Raw genomic sequence first — 10,899 nt, 5'->3', positions numbered from 1 at the left:
TGCAACAATAGCAACAATGACAAAGTGCAGGCCAGCTTCAGCTCTAGCTACAAAAGCCACATGTTTAAATAATATATTAGAGAACAGAATGGTGGAGTGAATCAAAAGACTAATCCACCATGGCAAAACAGTCTTTATAAGAGGAATGAAAAGACAGTTCAATTCCAGGAAGTCGATCTCCATATTGATTCCATTAAAAATTAAAGGAGAAAAACCCAACCATTATCCATAGGTGGTGGGAAGACATCAGACAAAGGTCAAGCAACTGATGCCAAGGGAAACTTGAAGCAAAACAGAAACAGAAGGAAATTACTTCAAGTAATGAAGAAAAGCCCAATAACATCTTAAATGGCAAAAATTAAATCTTTCACTTAAAATCAGGTATGAGGAGCGCCTGGGTGGCTCCGTCGGTTAAGTGTCCGACTTCAGCTCAAGTCATGATCTCACGGTCCGTGAGTTCAAGCCCTTTGTCGGGCTCTGTACTGACAGCTCACAGCCTGGAGCCTGCTTCGGACTCTGTGTCTCCCTCTCTGACCCTCCCCCGTTCATGCTCTGTCTCTCTCTGTCTCAAAAATAAATAAACATTTAGAAAAAAATAAAATAAAATCAGGAATGAGACAGGCATCGCTATAATCACTTGTATTGGTGATTCCAATAAATGTAAATAAAATAATGGATGTAAGTAATGGAAAAAGAGATAAAGTTCCAGATACTGATGATATGCCTGTCTTCTTAGAAAACCCAAAGATTCTCCTGAAGAAAACAAGTAATAAGAGACTTTGGTGTGTTGGATTAATAAAAAAGAAATTATAGAAATAACCAATCTCTCTCTCTATTCAGGTCAAAATCTCACAGAAGAGGAAATGGGAAGAATATTTCATTCAGAAGACAAATGCTAAAAAAATAATTTGGTAAGAAAGGTGCAGAACGTATATGAACAAAACTATAAAAATATTCTTGGGTGGGTGGGTTTGGGGTTGCAGATTCGAGCCCCACATTGGGTGCAGAGATTATTTACAAATAAAATCTTAAAAAGTAGAAAAATGTTCTTGGGAAATGCAAGATAAAATATAAACAAATGAAGAAGCCTATTTATGTTAGATGGAATAACTTACTGTTACAAACATGTTAATTCTCCAAAATTTAGTAAGTTAATTTAATGTTGTTTTAATTTGTATCTTTTTTCTCTTATGTAAAATACCATGTAATAATTGAAAAGAGTTCCAGGTATCTACATATAATAGTAATTGTGAATGAGCATAATCTTTAACTTGAGAATTTTTGAAGAATTTTCAAAATGATCAAAGTAATACTGAAAAAGGCAGTTAACAATTTATTTTTTTTTATTTTTAAGTTTATTTATTTTAAGAGAGAGGGAGAGAGAGCGAATAGGGGAAGGGCAGAGAGAGAGGGAGAGAGAGAAATGCCCAAGCAGGCTCCCCATTGTCAGTACAGAGCCCAAAGCAAGGCTCGAACTCAGAAAACCCTGAGATCATGCATGACCTGAGCTGAAACCAAGAGTTGGATGCTTAACCAGCTGAGTCACCCAGGCACCCTGGCAGTAGCAATTTAATAAATACATTTTTTTATAATAAGTGTAATTATGTATAGTGGGTTTCATTTATCTTTTTAAAGTTTTTATTTATTTATTTTGAAAGAGAGAGAGAACGGTGTGGGGGTGGGGGGTTGCAGAGAGAGAGAGAGAGAGAGAGAGAGAGAGAGAGAATCCCAAGCAGGCTCCACACTGTTAGCGCAAAGCTTGATGTGGGGCTTGAACTCATGAACTGTGAGATCAGGACCTTAGCCAAAATCAAGAGTCAAACGTTTAACTGACTTCAGCCACCCATGCTCCCTGTATAGTGGGTTTTAAATACTGGTCTCCCATTTCCTTTTCAACAAGTGGTGGGTGGGGTTAAAGGGTTAAGTGTAGCAGACTGGACGTTTGTGAGCCACATGTTGTTCTTGTCCTGTATGGTGTGGTCACACTGGTCAAATGATTGTGCATTAGAATCACTTATGGTGCTTAATAAGAATACAGATTCCAAGGTCTCACCCAAGAGTTCCTAAAATGAGAATTTTTAGCAAGAATTTGGAAACACTGGCTAACTCTATGCTGCAGTGGTCGTTTCTTGTTTCAGCGTTTCTTTTCTGAGCACAGAAACCTAGAAAAGGGTACCCAATGTTTCCACTGGGAGGACTCTCATTTAAATCCTCTTTAAGAAATGACTCATTTCCTTTGAAGAATGAGAGTTGAAAATAGATTTTAAAACACATACAAAATAGATTTTCTATTGTAGAGGAAAATGCAATGTACAGCTTGCTTTCTATGTAGCAGGAGGCAGTAAAAGTATGTGGAGAGTGATGTCATGCATTGGTTTGGGTTTGAAACCCGGCTTTGCCACTTTCTAGCTGTGTTACCTTTGACGAATTAATTGTTGTAATTCTCAGTTTCTTCATCTATTAAATGAGGCTGAAAATGGTACTTCACATAATAATAATAATAATACCTCAAAAACACTATGACTTAAAAGGTGATAACTAGGGGCGCCTGGGTGGCTCAGTTGGTTAAGCGTCTAATCCTTGATTTCGGTTCCGGTTGTGATCTCATGGATCACAAGTTCTGACCCTTCATTGGGCTCTGTGCTGACAGCACAGACCCTGCTTGGGATTCTGTCTGCCCCTCCCCTGCTCAGGCTCTTGCTCTCTCTTTCAAAAATAAATAAATAAACATTAAAAAAAGTGATAGCTAAAAGCAAACAGAAATGACACTATTAAATATTCTCAATAAGAGTAACTTGGGATGTTAACATCACCACACACCTTAGTGTGTTGGCCAACACATAGTTTGTATTAATATTTTTTTTCTGGTTATGCTGCTATATGTGTATTTTTTAATTCCAGAGAGAATTTATCCAGGTCTGTAAAACTTTGAACAGTATATTCCGTGAAGATCCAGAAGAAAATGATTTGTATCAGGCCATTGCACAGTAACCACTCTGCTGCGGCAGATCTGGGAAGTGGGGCAGGGAAGTGTCAGCTCTGAAAACCGCTTCCCCAAATGTGGGAAGGAGCTGCCGGCTTCAGCTCTTTCTCCGGAGCGGGACTCAAGTTTTGCAGACACCAGCACTGGGAAGATGCCTCAGGACTCCCAGACATTTCCTTTATTTGACAATCAGCGTTTAGTTCTTATCCACCTGAACTTTCTGTAGATTTTTGAAAGTGGTGACAGGTACACAGGTAGCCCATGTATAGAGCTTGTTTGGTGAATCCTCATCCTTGTTATGTTTTCTAGACAACTGCACATGGATATGGAATGGAACACCCCTTATTCCTTTGGCCCAGACAGCGTTGTTGAGCCTGGCGTCAATGCACATATCTGTTGTTCCCCTTTCTTTTGTGGTAAGTTTCCGGATCTCCTTGAGCGCCCGAGGAGTACATTTCTTGAAACCCACTCTGTCGTTGCACTTGTGGAGGTTGATGGTGTATTCTCTGGTCACTACTTTGCTGGTAGCAGAATGGCCCTTCTGTCACCCTTCCTTGGGGGAGCCATTCTGAAGGGCCCGGTTGGAAAGGAGTTACTTAGTTATTATTGAATCAAAAAGTTCAACATGGTGTGGCTCACCACTGTAGTTTTATCAAAGGTACTAAGTATTTTCTTTCTCTTTGGCTCTCTTATTAACATCATTTTAACAGTGATATTATTTGAATGTCCGCATGCTGATTTTGTGAATACAAATAAATTCACCCTAATAATGCTGCCTAAATAAGATTTAATAATCACCTTAAGTTTAATAGTCATCCCTTCCCGCCCCCAAGCTCCCTCATTTAGGACAGGAAATACTCAGCTGGGTCTCCCAGGTGCTCCAGAATAATTCCACTCATGCTCTACGGCTCGGGGTTCCTAGTCAACACATTTGACTGTATATTGGCCACCAATGCCCTTTATGAGAATATGCCTTCACTGGTGGAGCCATTCCTTATTGGTGGCAAGGTTGCACAACGGTCTGTGGCAGACTGGGTGAGAGAATGGCCCTCTCCCTGGCTCTGTGTCACTAGGGCCCATAGTAATACATCTTACACTCGAAATCCCACAAAGTCATTTGTGAAAATAATTCCTCACTTTCTGGCCCTAACTTCTTTCCCCAACATGCTCAAAAGCATTTGCAGACTCTGTGGGAGAGTAGGGAACGCAGGCATCACACCATTCCCTCCTTTCCTTTTGCCGGTTTCTCAAGGTCACGGGCACAGCATGTCCCCTTCCTTCTTCATTTAGAAATATACACTCCACGAAGTTCAACTTATACAAACGGATGGCTGGAGATGTCACTGATAACCAGGTTCTAAATCCCAGCGTGGTCTCAGGTAAACCACCTGAGACCTTATCCTTCTTTCTTATATCCCTGTCAATCAGACAGAGAATACTAATTCCAAAGGCATCTTGGCTACTTGTCTCCTTTTGTGTCCCCTTTGAAAGTGAAACAACTGCATGTGGAGAGAAGAGTCACACATTTCGGAGGCTGAAGCCATCCCCACTCTGAGTCATAGCCGCCTGGCCTCACTAGGGATCTAGACACGGGCTCCTCAGCAACATGGAGCTCTGGGGATTTCTGTTTTGCTGGGACTGATGTGTGAACATTTACAATAACAGTCAACATAAGAACAATGACACAACATAGGTAAGGATTTAATTTTATTCCTTATTTTTCAAAAAGCTTCCTTAACATGATGTGACAGTTACTAATGCCCTATTACTTTAAATTCTGCTAAAGTATATGAGGACCCATGACATTAAGTCCATTTAAAAACTCTTGTTCTTTTCTGGGAAGAACAATAATGCAAAGTATAATATTGAACAATAGTTTAAGGGTAGTGTAAAGCACAACACAGTGTAAATGATGATGTAAAAATGATTAACAAAAAGGCAGTGGAGAATTTCTCCTCAACTTCACATGACCCAAATCATGCATTTTTTGTTTGTTTTGAAATTGATGTTTCCACGTTAGTTCTGGGGGAAGTACAGCCTCTTCTTTCTGATTCCTACTCCTAACCTCAGGGTGACATCCACCTTAGATACTTAAGTATCCGCAGTTTTCATAAAGAAAGGATAAGTAAACTCACATTCAAGGATCAATCATGGTTATGATAAAGCTTAGTATATGTTTCCCTGAGGCATTCTAGTGGAAAGGCACTAGTCTGATTGCAATGCTTCCTCTGCTGCTCATTATTTATGAGATGTGAACCCAGCATGACAAACTTTCTGAGCCTAGTCTGTTTAAAAACTAGCAATGATATTGGGGCATCTGTGTGGCTCAGTCGGTTAAGTGTCCAACTTCGGCTTAGGTCACGATCTCATGGTTCCTGATATAAAGCCCCGTGTCTACCTCTGTACTGACAGCTCAGAGTCTGGAGCCTGCTTCAGATTATGTGTCTCCCTCTCTTTGCCCTCCCCTGCTTGCACTCTTTCTCTCAAAAATAAGTAAACATTAAAAAAAAAAAAAACCTACCAACAATATCACCAATTTTACAGGAGTTTTTAGAATAAATGTGGGAATGCAAGCTAGTGCAGCCACCGGAAAACAGTATGGAGGTTCCTCAAAAACCTAAAAATAGAACTACCCTACGACCCAGCAATTGCACTACTAGGTATTTATCCAAGGGATACAGGTGTGCTGTTTCCAAGGGGCACATGCACCCCAATGTTTATAGCAGCACCATCAACAATAGCTAAAGTATGCAAAGAGCCCAAATGTCCATTGATGGATGAATGGATAAAGAAGATGTGGTATACACACACACACACACACACACACACACACACACACACACACTGGAGTACTACTCAGCAATCAAAAAGAATGAAATTTTGCAGCTACATGGATGGAACTGGAGGGTATTATGCTAAGTGAAATTGGTAAGAGAAAGACTAATATCATATGACTTCACTCATGAGGACTTTAAGAGACAAAACAGATGAACATAAGGGAAGGGAAACAAAAATATAAAAACAGGGAGGGGGAGAAAAACATAAGAGACTCATAAATATGGAGAACAAACATAGGGTTACAGGAGGGGGTGTGGGAGGGGGGATGGGCTAAATGGGTAAGGGGCACTAAGGAATCTACTCTTGAAATCATTGTTGCACTATATGCTAACTAATTTGGATGTAAAGTAAAATAAATAAATAAATAAAATTAAAAATTAAAAAATAAAATAAACATTGAAAACAAAGAAGAATAAATGAATAAAACTGGAAACAGTCTCAGTACAGTGTTTGGTCCATAGTATGTGCTCAGTTTATGTTAAAAGATTATGTTAACTCAAAAAAGGACAAATCTTAATCCAGAGAAAATGGCTTTTAACTGTGGAATTTCTATTGGGGGCGATGTATTTTGAGGGTCTTTTTTTTTTTTTTTTACTCCATTAAATTACATTTTAAAGGTAGTTGCCAACTCTGTTTTTGTTTTGTTTTGTTTTGTTTTGTTTGTTTGTTTGTTTTGATAAAGAAAACTATACACTTGTCTTAAATTTTACCATGGTCTGAAATGAGTCTGCTTATGCCTGGTTGTGACCTGGGCAGGGACCAAGGGACCACAAACGGGCTTTCACAGCAGTCTAAGACATGTCCTGGTGGGAACTTCTCTTCCTAGCTCTATGAAGTTCATTTCATATTAGGATACTATCTCCTCCCCTTTCCCAAGACACTAATCTTTAAAATGGTGAACAATGAACCTGACATATTTTTGACTTTCTTTAATAATCTTTTATAGAGCTTTTAAAGGGGCTTCCTAAATCCACATTTTTTTTCCAACTGCCGTGGTTCAACATTTGTGGAACGACTGTAAACGATTCAAAACTGTCCCTTATTTTCCTGGATCTACAAATCACCTATCGGATGGGGCCCACTTGATTTTATTTTCTAACTTTCAGGCTGGGCGTGGATACCTTTTAATTCTTTGCTCCACAAAGATGCTTGGGTAAAAGGTCTGAGGAACCCCTTCAAGGACTCGGATGCCCCCTCTGATTTGTGGTAAGACGTCTGGAGTAAGGTATGCACCAGGAACTGGCGCCACCGGGCCCCACCGCGGAGCAGAGGGCGGCACGAAGGCAGGGCTCAGGCCAGCGCCCTTTCGCATCCCCCCAGGAGGGGACACCGCCCAGGCGCACCCGTCGCTAGGTCCACTGTTTGCCGCGTTCGAAAGGAGCCCTGAGCGGGACCAAGGCAAACCGGGAGGGGGGGGGGTGCCCGGAAAATCTAAAGGATTGTGTTCAGTCCACAGCCAGGGAGAGCAGGGGCTCCTGGGTTGGTACCTTCTGCCCCCCACCCCCCAAGCCCTCCCGGCGCTGCTGGGCGGCGGCAGAGTCCTCTCGGCCTTGGTTTCTCCCAACCGTCGCCGGGCCTGGGCGCCCTCCGCGTCCGCCCCTCTCCGCACGTCGCGCACCCCCGGTCGCAGCCCACTAATGGTCTGGCCCGTCGGTAGCCACCACCCCCTTCGGCAGCGACAGCTGCTCCAGCTGCTCTGGGTGGAGCGCCCCAGCCCCGAGCCGTGGCTGCCTAGGGTGGCGGGCCCGCGGAGGGGAGCAGCGGACCACCAGCTCTGGCTGAGGGGTCCGGGGGCGACCGCCCGCGGGGATCCGGGACGCGGGGGAGCCGCAGACGGACCGCCTGCAGCGCGGAGGCGAGGACCGGGGCTGGGCTTTCCTCACCCGGGTGAGTACCTGCTGCTCCGATCCTCCCAGACCCCCTTTCACTGTCCCACCCCACCCCGAGGTCTCGGCCCCCCACCGGGGACGGTCACAGCTCTAGGGACACTGGCTCCCGTGGGAGCAGCCCAGCCGGGAGCTCGTACTGTTAGGGCTAATGATTCAGCAGCATTCGTGCCCCGAGAGAGATTTGGGCAGAATGGGGGAGGGCAGGGGGACGGGGTCAGTTGCTGTGCTCTCACCTCAGTTTCTAGGCTTCAGAGGTGCCACTGGGCGGGCAGGGTCGGGTGGGGTGAACCAGAAAGCTCCCTGCTGGCTTGTTCTGTATTTTGTCCTTTTCCCACAGCATGGTACGAACCTCTGTGAGTGTGCGGTGCAGTCTTCAAAGTGTGTCACATTAGTGTGTTTTTCGCACTTGCGAGTGAAGCAGGGGGCCCTTGTCAGTTTCTTTACTTCTTGCTCCATTAGATGCCTAATTCACGCCTTCGTCCACTCAGTTTTTCTTCGCCTAGCGTTTCCCCGCTAATGTATGAAATAGATGCTGTGTGCAAGTTGTCTTGGGTTCAGAGTGGGTTTGATTGGTCTTGGTATAGGAGGAAAAGATTTAAGGGAGGCAGGAAATAATACTTGCAGAGCCTGGACACTTACTTTTAGATAATATTATTTCATTAAATCATCACAACAACCTAGAACCAAAGGTGGAAAGTGAGGAGGCTGGAAGTTAAATTAGCTCCTCAAGGTCACAGAACAGGAATTTGAATGCAAGTCTCCGTGACTCCAAATCCCATGGATCTTTCACCGTAAGGAGGAGTTGTGTGTCCCAGTGTAAGTGTACCTATATATGGTCTATTAGATGTTCAACATAAAATTAATTTTCATGTGAGTAATCTCAAACAATAGCAACAACCTGTAAACTAACTGTGTATGGAATTATTGTTCTTTTAGTATGAAAGAGCATTCTTTGAATTGCATGGAAAAAAACCTATTTTCTTAGAAACCATATGCCAAAAAATATTATCTGGACAACACTGCATAGAAGAGCTAGGTCGTAGCAGGAGATGTTTAACACATAGTTGGCAGTGATAAATGGTGGTTGCTCAAATGTTGGAAAAACCAATTAGGAAAGTTAAAAAAAAAACGGGAAATATTTTTTTTCTTCTTAAACTTTAGAGAAAACATTTGCAACGAGAACAGGTATTTAGTTCATAGGATGTGTGACTGAACTATTTTTGTGGGGTGTGTCATCCCATGATAGGGTGACAGATAAACTCAGACTGATAATGTTATTTGATTCTTTACAGCTGTGATTTGGCATCGTAGGTGATAACTCCATTTTACAGACTAAGGAACTGAAATACAGAGAAGACTCAAGATCATATAGCTAGTGAGTGGTGGAATCTGGACAAGCATTGACTTAGCAAAATGAGTGTTGTAGCAAAATGTAGTTCTGTATAGTGGGAAACTGCATTGATTTATTTTTGCCCTGCCCTTCAGAGTGAACAGTTATAATTGACCTGTGTGCTCTTTCTGAAAAAAATAATGGACGCTGGGTTTTGCTTTGTCTATTGCTTGGCCATTTGGTTTGCTTTCACTTACGATTTATGTATTCTCTCTTAAGATATGAAACTCTTGTTGATGTCTCTGGGGGCAGGTTGCTATAGTGCAAATGCTCATTATTCTCTTAGTACTGGAATAATATTTGATGGCAGATAGGAACATAATCATCTTAGTCCATCATGTATAGAGTATTGAACTACTTACATTGGAGAATTATTAATGAGGATATTGATAGACTAAAGCCCACTGCCTAAATAAGGCCATAAAATGGAGACACAAATTTGTATTTGTTGTTCACCCAAGACTTTAAGAGAAGTAGGATGTTGTGATTAGTCTTAAATTTGATTCCTAGGAAGTCATTTCTTTTTGTTCTTTATATGGCTGTAGACTATATCCTGAACCTTGGTGAGGCATTTTGCAGTCCAATCTGTTTAATTCCCAGGAGGACAGCAGACTTGGTAGGAATAAATAAGCAAAACTACAATCCCACTGCTGTTAAAAAAAAGCAAAAGAAAGTACGTGTCCTAGTGGTGAAGGGTCAGCGGGAACCTTTTAAAACCGAGGCAACACATTTTATTTAGATAACATCACCGAGTATGAGTATAATACCAACCTGGCTTTAGCACTTCATCTTTTCTCTCTCCTCTCTCTCTTCCTGTATGTCTGAATGTTTTGTCCAATGACTATGGTCTGCAAACCATTCCAATTCTCGACTTCAAGGACCTTAAAGTCTAATTGGGGAGATATTTACTTACACAGGAGTAATTAACAAAATAATTAGAACTGGTCTAGGACCAGAAAAAGGTGGTGCTATGAATGCTATATCAACACCTTAATAAGGAGAAATCATAGAGATGGGGGTTCATAAGAGGATCAGGAAACTCTTCATGGATGGAAGTGAATTCAGTCACTCTGCAAGATGGGAAGGGTTTGGATAGGTAAAGAGAAAGCCAGACAAGGAGGTTCAGCTAAGTGCTCATAGACTATTTGGCTACCCAGTGACAAATTGTCAAGAACCTTACATATCAGGCAGGGAAATCCACTCCTCATCTGGTAATCATAGGGAACTAATGTAGGTTACTAAGCTCGCTAGGTTTCTCTTTGGCTAGTCTTGCTCACATTCTCCATATTCCTTGCTCCAAGTGCTCTTCCAGAAAATACTGTATTTCCTGGGTTCTGATATTAAAAAGATCAGTTGTCAACTCAACCCAGAAGGAGTTTTCTTTTTTTTTTTTTTTTTTTAATTTTTTTTTCAACGTTTATTTATTTTTGGGACAGAGAGAGACAGAGCATGAACGGGGGAGGGGCAGAGAGATGGGGAGACACAGAATCGGAAGCAGGCTCCAGGCTCTGAGCCATCAGCCCAGAGCCCGATGTGGGGCTCGAACTCCCGGACCGCGAGATCGTGACCTGGCTGAAGTCGGACGCTCAACCGACTGCGCCACCCAGGCGCCCCCAGAAGGAGTTTTCTATTCAAGTAACATTTTTCCTCTTTCAGAGAAGCTTGCCTTGCAAAAAGCTTTCCCTTTCCATTATAGATTTATGAACAATTTGGAAGCTATAAGAATATGAAAAGGCAAAAAATCACCATGCTTGTACTAACAAAGATAAGCAGTATTAATATTTTGATGTGATTCTGAT

At 42.2% G+C, this 10,899-nt stretch overlaps 1 protein-coding gene and 1 long non-coding RNA gene across 9 annotated transcripts in view; both read left to right on the top strand.

Annotated features, from left to right (window-relative positions):
- The first annotated feature begins 850 nt into the window (after positions 1-850).
- LOC123379673 lies at positions 851-5,639 on the top strand. The gene is made up of 3 exons (XR_006584448.1): positions 851-911; positions 3,293-3,399; positions 4,475-5,639. It is a non-coding gene; the product is annotated as an uncharacterized LOC123379673 (long non-coding RNA).
- Positions 5,640-7,302: 1,663 nt separating this feature from the next.
- Positions 7,303-10,899, top strand: part of TTLL7 (tubulin tyrosine ligase like 7) — a 145,697-nt gene continuing 142,100 nt past the window's right edge. For 7 of the 8 annotated variants that reach the window (XM_045036106.1, XM_019837310.3, XM_011284903.4 and 4 more), the window contains exon 1: positions 7,303-7,708. The gene's annotated coding sequence lies outside the window, so the exon portion shown is untranslated. Of the gene's footprint in view, positions 7,709-9,002; positions 9,086-10,899 lie in introns of those variants that run through there. The other variant, XM_045036105.1, reaches the window with a different exon arrangement.

This window comes from Felis catus, chromosome C1 (assembly GCF_018350175.1).
Source record: "Felis catus isolate Fca126 chromosome C1, F.catus_Fca126_mat1.0, whole genome shotgun sequence".
Lineage (NCBI taxonomy): Eukaryota > Metazoa > Chordata > Mammalia > Carnivora > Felidae > Felis > Felis catus.
The sequence above is the reverse complement of the archived record's forward strand: the minus strand, read 5'-3'. Positions and strand labels throughout refer to the sequence as shown.